This window comes from Balaenoptera physalus (assembly GCF_965194825.1).
Source record: "Balaenoptera physalus genome assembly, chromosome: 11".
Taxonomy (NCBI): Eukaryota; Metazoa; Chordata; class Mammalia; order Artiodactyla; family Balaenopteridae; genus Balaenoptera; species Balaenoptera physalus.
In genome coordinates, this window is record NC_138896.1 from 42,067,276 (window position 1) to 42,082,707 (window position 15,432).

The 15,432-nt window shown below is 39.2% G+C and overlaps 1 protein-coding gene across 1 annotated transcript in view; it reads left to right on the forward strand.

Annotated features, from left to right (window-relative positions):
- Nucleotides 1-12,025: 12,025 nt before the first annotated feature.
- MLIP (muscular LMNA interacting protein) overlaps nt 12,026-15,432 on the forward strand; it is a 296,706-nt gene continuing 293,299 nt past the window's right edge. The window contains exon 1 of the mRNA XM_082414301.1: nt 12,026-13,938. The gene's annotated coding sequence lies outside the window, so the exon portion shown is untranslated. The remainder of the gene's footprint in view (nt 13,939-15,432) is intronic.

Sequence of the window (15,432 nt, forward strand, 5' to 3'; positions counted from 1 at the left end):
TTTTTTTGTTTTGTTTTGTTTTGTTTTTTTGCTGTGCCATGTGGCTTGCAGGATCTTAGTTTCCTGACCAGGGACTGAACCTGGGCCCTCGGCAGTGAAAGCACCAAGTCTTAACCACTGGACCGCCAGGGAATTCCCTCTTAGATGTTTTTGTTTTTTTGATGTTTGTTGGTGTCTGCCTGCACTTTGAATTCTGTAGGCTTCCTAAAAGCTCCAAACTTTTAAAAACAATTCTTTGATCTCCCCAGCATGTTCTAGCATCTGTGAGCTTCTTGAACGGCCTAGCGCCATCTTTAATATTTCAGATACCCTAGTCTGTTCCAAACAAATAATAGCACCCCCTATCGACTGTGTGATTCCCTGCCAGGTGGATATGTGTGTCCTTATGCCTGATGGCTCTTGAGGGGAGGAGGCTATGATTGATCTGAATTCTTTTTTTTTTAATTGAAGTATAGATGATGTACAATATTATATTAATTATAGATGTACAATATAATGATTCACAATTTTTAAAGGTTATACTCCATTTATAGTTATTATAGAATATTAGCTCTATACTCTGTGTTGTACAATATATCTTTGTAGCTTATTTCATACGTAATAGTTTGTACCCCCCCACTGATAACCACTAATTTGTTCCCTATATCTGTGAATCTATTTCTTTTTTTTTGTTATATTCACTAGTTTGTTGTATTTTTTAGATTCCACATATAAGTGATATTATACAGTATTTGTCTTTCTCTGTCTGACTTATTTCACTTAGCCTAATACGCTCCAAGCCCATCCATGTTGTTGCAAATTGCAAAATTTCACTCTTTTTTTTTTATAGCTGGGTAGTATTCCATTGTGTGTGTGTATGTATGTGTATATATATATATATATATATATATATATATATATATATATATACCGTGTCTTCTTTATCCATTCATCAGTTGATGGACACTTAGGTTGCTTTCATATCTTGGCCATTGTAAATAATGTTTCTGTGAACATTGGGGTGCATTTATCTTTTTGAATTAGTGTTTTTATTTTTGTGGATATATACCCAGGAGTGGAATTGCTGGGTTATATGGTAGCTCTATTTTTAGTTTTTTGAGAAACCTTCATACTGTTTTCCATGGTGGCTACACCAATTTACATTCCCACCAACAGTGTTGGAGGGTTCCCTTTTCTCTACATCCTTACCGACAATTGTTATTTGTGTTCTTTTTGATGATAGCCGTTCTGACAGGTGTGAGATGATATCTCATGGTGGTTTTGATTTACATTTCCCTGATGATTAGTGATGTTGAGCATCTTTTCATGTGCCTATTGGCTATACTCTATGTTGCTCTGATCTGATGGTTGTAAAATTCACTTGTAGGGTGTGGAGGAGAAGGAAAGTCAATTTGTCATGATTGAAGAAAAGGAAATGGGGTAAAAGAAACTTTTACAATGTTTTGAAATCTTGAGAAAGCTGGCTTGCATTATCCTCTTCAAGGGTGTTTGAGTCACCCTTTTTACTTACTGGTTGGCAGTTACTTCATGTCCCCTGAAAACAATGCATCAATCATCCAATGAATGGTGTACCAGTTAATTTATGGACATAAAGATTAACATGCAATCTGCTTATGCTGTGTTAATGAGTTTATGATTTTCATAAAGTAGACCAATTTTGAGTTTTATCAACCTCAGTGGTTGAAATTAAAATGGAAATAGCAACATTTGTTTCCTGTTCTCCCTACAAAGTAACTAATTATTTTTCTCTGGGTAATGATAATTAACAATATTCCTCTCATGTTCCTGATCAGTGCACAGCTGGTACTCGGATAATCACAGAGACTTGTTTTTATGTGGTGACATTAAACCCCTGTCTAACTTGGGAAGTACGTTCACTGTATACCTTAGCCTCGGTTTATTAATTCTAAATTATCCCTCAATGAACTTCTTGAATTGGGAGCAACATTTACATTAATAAATTGTCGTCATTCGGAGAGAGAGAGAAGAAGTGTTATCATGACAGCCTACTACCGAGTGTGAGTTTTGTCTGCCTCAGATGCTGCAGTTGGGCTTACCATTTTGATACGTCTGAATAAGGCCCAAGGGACTATCTCACCAACTCATAGTTTTAGAAGGCATTCTTCTAAATGCGTTCAGAGCGCTACTCACCCCCACTCCTTGGGCTTTCCTGGAGTGCTGGTCTGGACCAGGGCTGGCCAGAGGACCTATGGTAAGCATCACCCAAGGTTTCCAGAGCTCTGCAGGGCAGCCCTGAATGAAATGCGCTGGTACTTCTACTGCTGTGAAGACTATTATCTTTCTCTTTCTTTGTATAATAATCCCCTTAGGCACAGGGACTACACATCAATGTTTTATCTCCAAGTTTTGCACAGCGCTCGGAAGCTAACAAGTGGATGAATGTTTGATCCTGGCTATCCAAGGAGTCTTGATGCTAACTGGCCAATGAATGCAGGTGGTGTCTCAACAAGCATACAGAAGAAACCATGTTTGCACTCATATTGCCTTAAGAACACTAATGAATGTTATGTCGTTTATAAGTTCCCACTATGGCAAATTTTAAAATATGATGATACTTTGTGCTGGGGAAGATGTGTGAAAAGCACACTTATGCAACCCTTCAGGAAAGAAATTTAACAATCTCTGTTAAGAATTTGGATAATGTTTGTTTTCATTAATCTGGCAAAATTTAACATCTTGACGTCAACTTTAAGGAAATAATTCAAAATAGAGAAAGAGCTTTTGACATACCAAGATGCTCATCTCAGATTTGTTTGAAATCATGGCAAACTAGAAACAACCTAAGCTTCCAACAACATGGGGATGGTGAGTGAAATGTGGCGTATTCGCTAATTGGAGCTTTACTTGCTGATATAAAATGCTTTCCAAGATTTTATAGTAAGATAAAAAAATTCTTATGTTTAGGTCTAAAATTTATACATCATTATCACAATTAAAATATACCATATAGAGAAAAAGCCTGGAAGGAAATAGTATTAAATCTAAGAATAGAAAAAAGACTGAAAGAAAATGCACCAAAATATTAACCTTGGTTGTGTTTTTTTGTTTTTGTTTTCCCAAATTTCAGCACATCCCTTTGATTGTGTCTCCTCTGCTCTTTGGTATTGAGAACGTGTGACCCTGCCCTGTCTCCTTCCTGCTCCACGGTCCTTTGTCCAAATCAGATTGGATCATGGTGGTCATGTGACTCAAGGTGGGGAAACTGGATTTTTCTCTCCCGGGAATTTACAATTGGGAATTCAGAGAAAGCAAGTCAGTTGCTATGCATGTCTTGGATTGAAGGACATGCAAATTTTGGACTAGGAGTGCAGGCATCTTCCCTCACTTGTACAAAGAAAGCAAATTTTCATAAAAATAGGAAGAAAGCAGGTATACAAAGAAAGAAAAAAATAGGAGATCATGGGACCCCAGAGGAAAAACTTGTTTCTGATAACTTTCTAGTTTCTGGTTCTAGCCCTCATGAGGCCTGGCTGAATGCCATGAGATATTCTTGTGTTCTTAAATATATTATTCATATTACTATTATTTTTCTTGAGTCAGTTTCTGTTACCTGAAATCAAGTATAAGTAAACAAGATGCCTTTATATCCAGATATTTAAAAAATATCCAAAGGGATTATACATTACTACTAAAATATTATTATAGTAAACATAATAATTGATGTATTTTAAAAAAACAACAGATATTTTATCAAGAGCTCTTGTTGAGCTACTGTTTGCAATAAGTAAGAAGCATAGGCCACTCGTGGCCATGGAATTACAGTGTTTCTTCTGGTCTTGTTTTTCTGATTTTGGGGAAGTATGATCATTCCATTTGCCTCTAACATACAGTTATTTGTTATTTTAAGCAAACTTACTATGACCTATTTCAATTTTAAAATGATAAAGGAGAATGCCATCCATTAGGGTGGGTTATATCTGGCAGTTCTCACCAATGTCATTGTCTGACCTCTGTCCCTGACTCTTGGCTGGACAGACAAAAATTATGTTTGCTACCACCTGGCCATTTGAAATACTCATGGATAAAAGCATTAATGACAGGAGACATTGTTCATAATGTATTATTCAATAAAAATACAGATCACCATTCTAATTATATTAAAAATTCTAACTATATTTTTTAAAAAACCTGGAAAGAAATGTACTTTAACATTAACTGTGGTGTAATTGAGTTGTAGCTTTACAGAAAATTAAAATTTTCCTTTTTGTACTTCTTTGTATTTTCCAGATTTTCTACAGTGTATATGAATTTGTTAATCAATTTTTTTGAAAGTTAAATTTTTAGTGAAAAAATAATTACCTCAGTCACCAAAACAATCTTGTCTGTCTTCTCTCCTGATTTTATCAGGTGCAGAAGTTTAAGAAAGAAGGAAGGATGGAGGACTAGAGCTTGGGCTTCCTTGGATGCTTTACCTGTGGGATGCAGGTCCTCTGGTTGCTCTTTAGGGGAACATTTATTAGGAAGACACGGACTGGGATTTGTTGCCGGTCCAGAGAATCCAAGGCTTACAGCAGGGAATGGCTGAGAGCTCTGGCTTAGGAGGAAGCCTGGCTTTGCTCCTTTCTATCTGTGTGGACTTGAGAAGTTACTTAACTTCTGTAAGTCTCAGCTTCCTCATCTGTAAAATGATGCAGCATGCTCACCGGGTTGTTGAGAGCGTAAAATGAGATAGCATTGTATCAATCACTCAGCAGAGTCACTGGCTCATAGTAAGTGGTCATGATGTTTTTATTATTACTGTTAGGTAGTAGACATAAATCCTCCTATGTACTCTATAAATCCTCCATTACTATCTGCCTTTCCTCAAGCACCCTGTCCATATTCTGGCCTCTGTTATTTTACCCCTGACATGTCCTTCCTATATCCCTATCAATTCTAAGAGTAGTTAAATCAGTGCTTCTCAAACTTTAATGCCCACAGGAATCACCTGGAGGTCTTGTTAAAATACCAGTTCTGACTCTATGGGTCTGGCTTGCCATCCAAGATTTTGAATTTTTAACAAGCTCCCGCGTGAGGTCCGTGTTGCTGTCCAAAGATGATTTTAGTAGCAAGGGCTAGGATGACCCAGCTCCAATCCAACATCTGTGTGGAATCACCTCCAGTGTCCCCAGCCAGAGTGGTCCTCTCCTTCTTTGGCTCTCAAAGCACATCATTTACACTGCTAATTTAGCACTTCTCACGTTTAGCCTGCTTTGGTGTATTGCCGTATGGGATTCTGTTCACTCCTCTCGAAGCTCCTGACAGTAGATGGTGTGAACAACCCCTGGAAGCTGTCGGCACCAGCACAGGGATGTGTTCTACTGTGCCACCAATGATTGTCAAGTCAAATTACTGAACTAGATGAAAAAGAAGGAAATGATACCTGAAAATAACACCGCCTGTTACATGAGTATTCACTTAGAAATTGACAACATAAATCCATTTAACTAGTGGAAATAATGGAAGACAGTACTGATGTGAGTAATTCCAAATGACAAATATATGATTGTGATATTTTCTTTCTTTTAAAAATACGTTATACGTTATAGAATGCAGGATGGGATGATATATTGGTTGGGATGACAAAGCCAACATGAAACGAGGTATTTTCCAAAGAACATCAAATAAATGGGTAATAATTTATTTTGCAGACTGTGAGTCTCTTGGGCCATGGTTTAAAAGCAGCCTCCAAACGGACCAGAGACTAAAGTTGGATAACCAGGTGTGCAGGCTGGACGCGAAATTAGTGGGCTTTGGGGTAACATGGACTTGCTTTCTGTTGAGAGTAATCAGGAAAAAATATGTGGGAAATGAAGAAGGTGAAGTGTGGATCTGTGTTGGGGGAGGTCATCGAGAGGGCCTGACGGCCAGTTGACCCATCAGCTGGACACGGGTCATCAGAAGCCACTCCCCCTCCCCTGTCCTTGAAATGTACATTCTGCCCACAGCTCCTATGGTGGGAGCTGTTTTTAAAGATGCAGCCTTGAGTGAGCTCTGTGTTGTTGAGGCCATGTGAATGGAGCATGTGACTGAACCCAGTTAGACCTGTATGTAAACTTTTAAAATTCCAGTGGGGACTGAGCTTCACGATGGTGGAAGAGTAAGACGCGGAGATCACCTTCCTCTCCACAAATATATCTACATGTGGAACAACTCCTACAGAACACCTACTGAATGCTGGCAGAAGACCTCAGACTTCCTAAATGGCAAGAAACTCCCCATGTACCTGGGTAGGGCAAAAGAAAAAAGGAAAAAGAGAGACAAAAGAATAGGGACAGGACCGGCACCAGTGGGAGGGAGCTGTGAAGGAGGAAAGGTTTCCACACACTAGGAAGCCCCTTCGCGTGCGGAGACTGCGGGTGGCATGGGGGGAAGCTTCGGAGCCACTGAGGAGAGCGCAGCCACAGGGGTGCGGAGGGCAAAGCGGAGAGATTCCCGCATGGAGGATCGGTGCTGACCTGCACTCACCAGCTCGAGAGGCTTATCTGCTCACCCATCGGAGTGGGTGGGGGCTGGGAGCTGAGGCTCGGGCTTCGGTCGGATCGCAGGGAGAGGACTGGGGTTGGCTGCGTGAACACAGCCTGAAGGGGTTAGTGCGCCACAGCTAGCCAGGAAGGAGTCCGGGAAAAGGTCTGGAGCTGCTGAAGAGGCAAGAGACTTTTTCTTGCCTCTTTGTTTCCTGATGCGCGAGGAGAGGGGATTCAGAGCGCCGCTTAAAGGAGCTCCAGAGATGGGCAAGACCCGCGGCTATCAGCACGGACCACAGAGACAGGCATGAGATGCTAAGGCTGCTGCTGCAGCCACCAAGAAGCCTGTGTGCAAGCACAGGTCACTATCTACACTGCCCCTCCTGGGAGCCTGTGCCGCCCGCCACTGCCAGGGTCCCGTGATCCAGGGACAACTTCCCTGGGAGAACACATGGCGCGCATCAGGCTGCTGCAATGTCACAAAGGCCTCTGCCGCAGCAGGCTCGCCCCGCATCCGTATCCCTCCCTCCCTCCCCCCTGCCTGACTGAGCCAGAGTCCCCGAAGCAGCTGCTCCTTTAACCCCATCCTGTCTGAGCAAAGAACAGACGCCCTCACGAGACCTACATGCAGAGGCGGGTCCAAATCCAAAGCTGAACCCCGGGAGCTGTGCGAACAAAGAAGAGAAAGGGAAATCTCTCCCAGCAGCCTCAGGAGCAGCGGATTAAAGCTCCACAATCAACTTGATGTACCCTGCATCTGTGGAATACCTGAATAGACAACGAATCATGCCAAATTGAGGAGGTGGACTTTGGGAGCAACGACATATATATTTTTTTCCCTTTTTCTCTTTTTGTGAGTGTGTATTGTGTATGTGTATGCTTCTGTGTGTGTTCGCCTGTATAGCTTTGCTTTTACCATTTGTCCTAGGGTTCTGTCTGTCCTTTTTTTTTTTTTTTACTTAAAAAATATTTTTTTCTTAATTATTTTTTATTTTAATAACTATTTTATTTTATTTTACTTTATTTTACTTTATTTTATATTATTTTATCTTCTTCTTTCTTTCTTTTTTTTCCTCCCTTTTACTCTGAGCCATGTGGATGACAGGCTTTTGGTGCTCCAGCCAGGGGTCACAGCTGTGCCACTGAGGTGGGAGAGCCAAGTTCAGGACACTGGTCCACAAGAGACCTCCCAGCTCCACGTAATATCAAATGGCGAAAATCTCCCAGAGATCTCCATCTCAACGCCAAGACCCAGCTCCAATCAACAACCAGCAAGCTGCAGAGCAGGACATCCTATGTCAAACAACTACCAAGACAGGAACACAACCCCATCCATTAGCAGAGAGGCTGCCTAAGATCATAATAAGGACACAGACACCCCAAAACACACAACCAGACATGGACCTGCCCACCAGAAAGACAAGATCCAGCCTCATCCACCAGAACACAGGCACTAGTCCCCTCCACCAGGAAGCCTACACAACCCACTGAACCAACCTTAGCCACTGGGGACAGACACCAAAAACAATGGAAACTACGAACCTGCAACCTGCGAAAAGGAGACCCCAAACACAGTAAGTTAAGCAAAATGAGAAGACAGAGAAACACACAGCAGATGAAGTAGCAAGGCAAAAACCCACCATACCTAACAAATGAAGAGGAAATAGGCAGTCTACCTGAAAATTCAGAATAATGATAGTAAAGATGATCCAAAATCTTGGAAATAAAATGGAGAAAATACAAGAAACGTTTAACAAACACCTAGAAAAACTAAAGAGCAAACAAACAGAGATGAACAACACAATAAATGAAATTAAAAATTCTCTAGAAGGGATCAATAGCAGAATAACTGAGCCAGAAGAATGGATAAGTGTCCTGGAATGTAAAATAGTGGAAATAACTACTGCAGAGCAGAATAAAGAAAAAGAATGAAAAGAATTGAGCACAATCTCAGAGACCTCTGGGACAACATTAAACACACCAATATTCGAATTATAGGGGTCCCAGAAGAAGAAGAGAAAAGGAAGGGACTGAGAAAATATTTGAAGAGATTTTAGTTGAAAACTTCCCTAATATGGGAAAGGAAAGAGTTAATCAAGTCCAGGAAGCATAGAGAGTCCCATACAGGATAAATCCAAGGGGAAACACTCCAAGACACATATTAATCAAACTATCAAAAATTAAATACAAAGAACAAATATTAAAAGCAGCAAGGGCAAAATAACAAGTAACACATAAAGGAATCCCCATAAGGTTAACAGCTGATCATTCAGCAGAAACTCTGCAAGCCAGAAGGGAGTGGCAGGACATATTTAAAGTGATGAAAGAGAAAAACCTACAACCAAGATTACTCAACCCAGCAAGGATCTCATTCAGATTTGATGGAGAAATTAAAAGATTTACAGACAAGCAAAAGCTAAGAGAATTCAGCACCACCAAACCAGCTTTACAACAAATGTTAAAGGAACTTCTCTAGGCAGGAAACACAAGAGAAGGAAAAGACCTACAATAATAAACCCAAAACAATTAAGAAAATGGTAATAGGAACATACATATTGATAATTACCTTAAATGTAAATGGACTAAATGCTCCAACCAAAAGACATAGACTGGCTGAATGGATACAAAAACAAGACCCATATATATGCTGTCTACAAGAGACCCACTTCAGACCTAGGGACACATACTGACTGAAAGTGAGGGGATGGAAAAGATATTCCATGCAAATGGAAATCAAAAGAAAGCTGCAGTAGCAATTCTCATATGAGACAAAATAGACTTTAAAACAAAGACTATTACAAGAGACAAAGAAGGACACTACATAATGATCAAGGGATCAATCCAAGAAGAGGCTTTAACAACTGTAGATATGTATGTACCCAACATAGGAGTACCTCAATACATAAGGCAAATACTAACAGCCATAAAAGGAGAAATCGACAGTAACACAATCATAGTAGGGGACTTTAACATCCCAATTTCACCAATGGACAGATCATCCAAAATGAAAATAAATAAGGAAACACAAGCTTTAAATGATACATTAAACAAGATGGACTTAATGGATATTTATAGGACATTCCATCCAAAAACAACAGAATACACATTCTTCTCAAGTGCTCATGGAACATTCTCCAGGATAGATCATATCTTGGGTCACACATCAAGCCTTGGTAAATGTAAGAAAATTGAAATCGTATCAAGTATATTTTCTGACCACAACGCTATGAGACTAGATATCAATTACAGGAAAAAATCTGTAAGAAATACAAACACATGGAGGTTAAACAACACACTACTTAATAACCAAGAGATCACTGAAGAAATCGAAGAGGAAATCAAAAAATACCTAGAAACAAATGACAGTGAAAACACAATGAACCAAAACCTATGGGATGCAGCAAAAGCAGTTCTAAGAGGGAAGTTTATAGCTATACAAGCCTACCTTAAGAAACAAGAAACATCTCAAATAAACAGCCTAACCTTACACCTAAAGCAATTACAGAAAGAAGAACAAAAAAACCCCCAAAGTTAGCAGAAGGAAAGAAATCATAAAGATCAGGTCAGAAATAAATGAAAAAGAAATGAAGGAAACTATAGCAAAGATCAATAAAACTAAAGGCTTGTTCTTGGAGACGATAAACAAAATTGATAAACCAATAGCCAGACTTATCAAGAAAAAAAGGGAGAAGACTCAAATCAATAGAATTAGAAATGAAAAAGAAGTAACAACTGACACTGCAGAAATACAAAGGATCATGAGAGATTACTACAAGCTACTATATGCCAATAAAATGGACAACCTGGAAGAAATGGACAAATTCTTAGAAATGCACAACCTTCAGAGACTGAACAAGGAAGAAATAGAAAATATGAACAGACCAATCACAAGCACTGAAATTGAAACTGTGATTAAAAATCTTCCAACAAACAAAAGCCCAGGCCTAGATGGCTTCACAGGCGAATTCTATCAAACATTTAACGAACAGCTAACACCTATCCTTCTCAAACTCTTCCAAAATATACCAGAGGGAGGAACACTACCAAACTCATTCTATGAAGCCACCATCACTCTGATACCAAAACCAGACAAAGATGTCACAAAGAAAGAAAACTACAGGCTAATATCACTGTTGAACATAGATGCGAAAATCCTCAACAAAGTACTAGCAAACAGAATCCAACAGCACATTAAAAGAATCATACACTATGATCAAGTGGGGTTTATTCCAGGAATGCAAGGATTCTTCAATATACGCAAATCAATGAACGTGATACACCATATTAACAAATTGAAGGAGAAAAACCATATGATCATCTCAATAGATTCAGAGAAAGCTTTCAACAAAATTCAACACCCATTTATGATAAAAACCCTCCAGAAAGTAGGCATAGAGGGAACTTTCCTTAATATAATAAAGGCCATATATGAAAAACCCACAGCCAACATCATCTTCAATGGTGAAAAACGGAAACCATTTCCACTAAGATCAGGAACAAGACAAGGTTGCCCACTCTCACCACTATTATTCAACATAGTTTTGGAAGTGTTAGCCACAGCAATCAGAGAAGAAAAAGAAATAAAAGGAATCCAAATTGGAAAAGAAGAAGTAAAGCTGTCACTGTTTGCAGATGACATGATACTATATATAGAGAATCCTAAAGATGCTACCAGAAAACTACTAGAGCTAATCAATGAATCTGGTAAAGTAGCAGGATACAAAATTAATGTACAGAAATCTCTTGCATTCCTATACACTAATGATGAAAAATCTGAGAGTGAAATTAAGAAAACACTCCCATTTACCATTGCAACAAATAAAATATCTAGGAATAAACCTACCTAAGGAGACAAAAGACCTGTATGCAGAAAATTATAAGACACTGATGAAAGAAATTAAAGATGATACAAATAGATGGAGAGATATACCATGTTCTTGGATTGGAAGAATCAACATTGTGAAAATGACTCTACTACCCAAAGCAATCTACAGATTCAATGCAATCCCTATCCAACTACCAGTGGCATTTTTCACAGAACTAGAACAAAAAATCTCACAGTTTGTATGGAAACTCAAAAGACCCCGAATAGCCAAAGCAATCTTGAGAAAGAAAAACAGAGCTGGAAGAATCAGGCTCCTGGACTTCAGACTACACTACAAAGCTACAGTAATCAAGACAGTATGGTACTGGCACAAAAACAGAAATACAGATCAATGGAACAGGATAGAAAGCCCAGAGATAAACCCACGCACATATGGTCACCTTATCTTTGATAAAGGAGGCAAGAATATACAGTGGAGAAAAGACAGCCTCTTCAATAAGTGGTGCTGGGAAAACTGGACAGCAACATGTAAAAGAATGAAATTAGAACAGTCCTTAACACCATACACAAAAATAAACTCAAAATGGATTAAAGACCTAAATGTAAGGCCAGACAACATCAAACTCTTAGAGGAAAACATAAGCAGAACACTCTATGACATAAATCACAGCAAGATCCTTTTTGATCCACCTCCTAGAGAAATGGAAATAAAAACACAAATAAACAAATGGGACCTAATGAAACTTAAAAGCTTTTGCACAGCAAAGGAAACCATAAACAAGACGAAAAGACAATCCTCAGAATGGGAGAAAATATTTGCAAATGAAGCAACTGACAAAGGATTAATCTCCAAAATATACAAGCAACTCATGCAGCTCAATATCAAAAAAACAAACAACCCAATCCGAAAATGGGCAGAAGACCTACATAGACATTTCTCCAAAGAAGATATACAGATTGCCAACAAATACATGAAAGAATGCTCGACATCATTAATCATTAGAGAAATGCAAATCAAAACTACAATGAGATATCCTCTCACACCGGTCAGAATGGCCATCATCAAAAAATGTACAAACAATAAATGCTGGAGAGGGTGTGGAGAAGAGGGAACCCTCTTGTGCTGCTGGTGGGAATGTAAATTGATACAGCTGCTATGGAGAACAGTATGGAGGTTCCTTAAAAACTAAAAATAGAACTACCATATGACCCAGCAATCCCACTACTGGGCACATACCCTGAGAAAACCATAATTCAAATAGAGTTATGTACCACAATGTTCATTGCAGCTCTATTTACAATAGCCAGGACATGGAAGCAACCTAAGTGTCTATCAACAGTTGATAAAGAAGATGTGGCACATATATACAATGGAATATTACTCAGCCATAAAATGGAACGAAACTGAGTTTTTTGTAGTGAGGTGGATGGACCTAGAGACTGTCATACAGAGTGAAGTAAGTCAGAAAGAGAAAGACAAATACTGTATGCTAACACATATATATGGACTCTAAAAAAAAAAAAAAAAGAAAGAAAATGGTCAGAAGAACCTAGGGACAAGACAGGAATAAAGATGCAGACCTACTAGAGAATACACTTGAGGATACAGGGAAGGGGAAGGGTAAGCTGGGAGAAAGTGAGCGAGTGGCATGGACATATATACACTACAAAACGTAAAATAGATAGCTAGTGGGAAGCAGGTGCATAGCATAGGGAGATCAGCTTGGTGCTTTGTGACCACCTAGAGTGGTGGGATAGGGAGGGTGAGAGGGAGGGAGATGCAAGAGGGAAGAGATATGGGGACATATGTTTATAACTGATTAATTTTGTTATAAAGCAGAAACTGACACACCATTGTAAAGCAATTATACTCTAATAAAGATGTTAAAAAAAAAAAATTCCAGTGGGCAGGTATGGAGATCTGCTTGTCTTGTCGTTACCCAAGACAAGCCTCACATGGAAGTTCCCTTGCTTATTAAATCTGCCACCTGCCAGTCTGGAGTGTCTGACTCTTTCTCCTCGCCGTGCGTGTCAAGGCCAGTTGGTGAACCAACAGTCTACCCCTCTGGGTGTTTCCTGGTGGCTGGATTGCAGGGCAAGTGCCCTGCCTGACTGTGGGGTTTGTTCAGCCTGCCACGGGCTCCCCCTTGTATAATTCTGACCTACTTTCTCTGGAACAATTGGCATTTCATTTCAGGAGGACTTTCAATCTTATTTTAAAAAATCTAATCAAAATAAACAGAAGAGAAAACTCCATTTCAAGTAACCTTTTACTTGTCTATCACTTATGTCCATAGGGAAGCTTAAAGAATTTTCATCAGTACACTAAAAAGTAGATAGTTTGCTGTGCTGCAAATCTTTTCAATGCTCGACTCCAAATCTCCAGAACTGCTGAGACATTCTTATCAAGAAATCATCGGGGGAAACTTCGCAGCTCCTGTTTTCATGAAGAGGTCCTAGTGGGGAGGAGGTTTACGCCTAACTCTTTTAAAATTTTGTTTCTGTATCTTGTGCCCGGGATCCAGCGTTAGTTACAGAGTAAACAGTATTTTCCAAAGACTGACAGGGTCAGCTGCTCGGGGAATGTGGCCGGTGACCTCCCTGATGGATGACCGTCCTGCAGGCTGCTTCCAAGTCAGTTGAAAGGTAAGCGTTCTTTCTGTATAAGGGCACACTGCCTTGGAACGTGTTTCAGTTTCCACTGATAAAGCTGAAAGTATATCCTGGGTATATGCCCGCTGTCAAAGGGCACGGAGCCGTGACTTTGGGGGCAAAGTGATTTGTCATGTCCACACAACAGCAGCTAAGCTGCCGGGGTTAGGGGAGAAGTGAACGATGGTGTAAAATCTCATTGCTTTGCTTAGCTGCAAAGACCCAGGGAAACTTAAATCCAGAACTCCTTTCTGACGTGAGAAACACACGCTGGAATGCTAATATTCAAAAAGTAAAGGCTTTCATCTTTGAATCCTTTTTCCTGAAATCTTGTTAATTTAACCTGGCTGTTGTCTTCACTCCTGAGACAGCAATGGTGTGTGTGTGTGTGTGTGTGTGTGTGTGTGAGAGAGAGAGAGAGACACTAATTGACTACTGGGAAGTGTATCTACTATTCAGAGGGCCTGCACATATAGTGTATATGTTTGTGTATATATAAATATTTGTGTATATGTAAATATAGTGTATATACTATATATATGTGTGTATGTGTATGTATGTGTGTGTGTTTGTGTATATATATATATATATATATATATATATATATATATATATATACTGTATAAATAATGTATATTGTAGGTGCTGAATATAGCACAGTTGAGAAAACAAAACTTGCTGGACTTGGATCTCGGGCTGATTTTTTTCAGCTTATGTGTTACAGGCTCTGGAGATAAGGATTTCATTTCATATCAGAATCATTGCTCTTGTCAATGTTGATTGATATTAGTGTTTGTTTTAAAAACCTCTCATTATATTTTTCAATAAATTTTGATAAAAGAATTGCATTTTTCAGATGCACACATTAAAAAAGATAACACTTTTCAAAGTTCTCACAGCTCTCACTTAATTGAAATATTTTCTAATGCTCCAAACAAATGCTCTACCATCAAAGGTGATTTTGTAAAGAAAATATTCTTTTCCTTCCGTTGACTAAAATGTCTTGCCTAGAATCAATTAAAAAATATGGCCTAAAACCAAAATAAGGGATCAAATAGTAACAGAAGTCAAAAATATCATGTTCCAGTAGAAAAGGTTTGTGTTTCATTGAAGACTGGTAATTACAAAGGTATAAATTTGTTGAGCTGTCATTATCATAATTATCATATTATGATATTTGGGGGTTTGCTTTTGTGTCCATTTGGCAGCTTCCACTTATAAAAAATGTTTATTACATAGTGACAAATTCAGCTTTAAGAAATTCCTCTGTAGACATTATCTTTTCACAAGCTACGGGCATGTACCTCTGGCCTGCAGAAGCCATAAAGGGGCTAACAAATGGTGACAGTGGGAGGTTAAAGTCTTTGGGTCTTTGCCTATTTGCAAGATGCACAGACAGACCGGAAGATAAGAGTCAGAAGGATTTTCTAGAATAAGAGTTCACAACTGCTGCCTGGGGGTTCACAGTGGCTAAAGCTGATAAAAAGA